The sequence below is a fragment of the Eriocheir sinensis genome, chromosome 57 (genome assembly GCF_024679095.1).
Source record: "Eriocheir sinensis breed Jianghai 21 chromosome 57, ASM2467909v1, whole genome shotgun sequence".
NCBI classification, from domain to species: domain Eukaryota; kingdom Metazoa; phylum Arthropoda; class Malacostraca; order Decapoda; family Varunidae; genus Eriocheir; species Eriocheir sinensis.
Window position 1 is genome coordinate 6,689,584 of NC_066565.1, and position 3,633 is coordinate 6,693,216.

General features: G+C 32.0%; 1 long non-coding RNA gene across 1 annotated transcript; it reads left to right on the plus strand.

Annotated features, from left to right (window-relative positions):
- Positions 1 to 1,246: 1,246 nt before the first annotated feature.
- On the plus strand, positions 1,247 to 3,142 carry LOC126984317 (uncharacterized). Its single transcript, XR_007736581.1, has 3 exons — positions 1,247 to 1,309; positions 1,620 to 1,742; positions 2,530 to 3,142. It is a non-coding gene; the product is annotated as an uncharacterized LOC126984317 (long non-coding RNA).
- Positions 3,143 to 3,633: the final 491 nt, after the last annotated feature.

Sequence of the window (3,633 nt, forward strand, 5' to 3'; positions counted from 1 at the left end):
TCTGGATACGTATGCAGCCGTCATTTTGAAAGTAATGCATTTGAAAGAAACTTGAAATATGAGTTGTTTTGTTTGCCAGTGCCCCCAAGTCAAATTAAGTTCAAGAAAGGAGCAGTGCCTACACTTGGACTACCCACATTAACAAGTAAGTTGGTTCCTTTACTGTGTAACAAGTAAACTAGCATGAAGGTGGGGTGCTGTTTTGTAGGGTTCAGGCGTAATTGGTGCTATTTTTTGTTAATGTGTAGAATGCCATCATAAACTGATTTAATTAAAGAGTTAGTTATAAAGGTAACGAGGTAGTCCGTTGTTTATATAATACATATGTTCGGGCTCTATATTTAGATTATTGTATACATGCTTGGTCACCACATTATAGTCAGGATGTAAATATGTTAGAAGCAATTCAGAGGAGAGCAACTAGGATGATCCAAGCATTGAGACATCCAGAGTAGGATAGGTTAAAAGAGTTAAATAGATTTTCATTTGAGAGATGTCAAATAGGTTATCTGATATTTATATATATATATATATATATATATATATATATATATATATATATATATATATATATATATATATATATATATATATATATAGATATAGATATAGATATATAGATAGATAGATAGATAGATAGATAGATAGATATAGATATATATAGATATATGCAAAACGTGTTTAAATAGTGACTATTTACATGTAAGTAGCTTCTTTACACTAGAACAGGAAAACAGGACTAGGAACCATGATAGCAACGTTAGGAAATAAGTAAAGTTAGGTCATGTCAACTTGAATTAGATTAGGTTAGATTAGGTTCCATACATAACACATTAGAAAGAAAAATCCATTTCACAAATTCACTATGCCTTTCATAAAGTTAACAAATACACACATTCCCTGTAACTTAAACAAATGCACACCCACACAACTGACACATATACACATCCACACACATATATTATTTATTGATTAAATGTATGCAGAAATATTTTCCCATTATTTAATAATATAAATATTTGCAAGCATGTGATATCAAACGCACATGTGTGTTTTTTATATATATATATATATATATATATATATATATATATATATATATATATATATATATATATATATATATATATATATGTGTGTGTGTGTGTGTGTGTGTGTGTGTGTGTGTAGCAAAAATAATAAAGTTGGCTAATGTATCCTATATATTACAGCTTGTGAGCCACACCCTCCACAGGAAGAACCATGGCAGAGCATCACATCCAAGATGCTTTGACTGCACACACTGCTGGAGCTTCAAGTCAACTTATGAGTAAGTAGTAAGCCCTCTATAATATGGCCTTGATTTCTGGCTTCCCTTCCTATATGTCGTGTGATAGCCTCTGTGTGTGTGTTTTTGTGTGTGTGTGTGTGTGTGTGTGTGTGTGTGTGTGTGTGTGTGTGTGTGTGTGTGTGTGTGTGTGTGTGTGTGTGTATCTTCATTTATATGTTTCTGTGTTTAATAATATATTTATTTAATTCTGGCTAAATTATTTTTCATAATTCAATAATGTGATATCAAATGTTCATATCTGTCTTTCTAAAAGATAATACACATGGCTAATGTATCCCATATATCACAGCATGTGAGACAGTCATTGAGGTTCACCCTCAGCCACACCCTCCACAGGAAGAACTCCTACTAGAGCATCACATCCAAGATGCTTTGACTGCACACACCGCTGGACCTTCAAGTCAACCTAAGAGTAAGTAGTAAGCCCTTACATTGCTTGTGTGAAGAAATCTTCCTCAAGTTAAATAATAATGTAATAATACACTGGAAGACATGAGTGTTTGAGTGGGTGTGAGATGTTATGGTGGAGGATGTGTGGGAAACAGAGTAGCATGTGTGAAAAAAGAAATGGTGAGCAATAGTTGATTCTGTGCATGTATTAAAAAAAAGTCAAAACATGTAATAGTAAATACAGAAGTCTACTTTTTATATAAAATATAAATTAAGTATGAATATAGATTTTAACTATTTGCAATGAATCAATACTTAGATTCAAAACATTTGAAATATTTCTTATTATTCTTATAAAGTTAATTTGCATTATTTGGTAATGTGATCAGTATTATTATTATTATTTTCTTTGCAGTTGTACATTTTACTCTATAGTATCGGGAAAATAGACATGCTCTGATTACTCTTATTATACATGAATAATAATTATTTAAATGCAGTTATGACTCATTCCCTATATATATATATTTATATATATATATATATATATATATATATATATATATATATATATATATATATATATATATATATATAGATAGATAGATAGATAGATAGATAGATAGATAGAGAGATAGATAGATAGATAGATAGATAGATAGATAGATAGATAGTGATATCTTAGTAAAATGTTTTATATGTCTTAATCAAAATATTTGTGAAACTACTTATGTAGGTATCACATCATATATGCATGCATTTTACCAGTAAATATAATACAATCAACTATTGTATCTTGAACATTACAGCTCCACCTGAAGAAGTTGGTGAAGTGTATCCAAGGCCACTCCTCCCACAGGAAGAACACCACTATCAAGAAACATGTACATCACCTGAACCCAAAAATAAGAAGATGCTGCAGTTCATTAAACGCATGTCATTCTACAACAAAGATCTTCACAAAAGACTGACAAAAGTTACCAAAGAGAAATTATTATCGTGAAGAAATCAAGAAGTATCAGGAAATTATTAATAAATTACGGAATGAATTGGATAATGTCAGAGTTGAATGCCAGGAAAATGTTTCAAAAGCATTATCTAAAACATTTACAAAAAATCAAACAAAGTATTTTGTATCAAATAAGCACATACTCAAGTGGGAGGAGGAAGACATTAGCAAAGCACTTACTTTACGATCCTTAAGCCCTAAGGCATACCGTTTCCTTAGGAAACACTGGAACTTTCCACTGCCATCTCCTGCCACTATCAGTAAATGGGTATCAAAAGTTGTTGTGGAACCCGGAATTTTGTGTAATGTCATCCAACTTTTAGCTCACTATGCTCCAACAATGTGTGAATATGAGCGAATATGTGTTTTATCTTTTGATGAGTCTGCAGTTGCTCAAGCTTGGTCATATGACTCTAAAAATGACAATATATATGAACCAAAACGTCGTGTGCAGTGTGCAATGCTTAGAGGGTTATTGAAGCCTTGGAAACAGCTGGTGTTTTACGATTTTGATTGTGATATGACAAAGAACATTTTAGATAACATTATTCATGAAGTTGAAACTGCAGGATTCATCGTTGCAGCAATTGTCAGTGACCTGGGGCCAAAGAATTTAGCTTTGTGGAAGCAGTTGAACATTAATGTAAATAACAGTTCTTTCCCAAACCCATTTGAATGTAAACGCCCAGTGTTCGTATTTGCTGACGTTCCCCACCTTATCAAACTTATCAGAAATAATCTATTAGACCATGGATTCACTCTGGATGGACAGTTAGAGCCAACGGTGACAAATAGCAGTATTAGAGAGTTAATAATAAGAAGTACACATGACCTAAAAACAATTCATCGTTTGTCATACAAACATATTGATGTACAGGGACCTAAAAGAATGAACGTTCGTTTA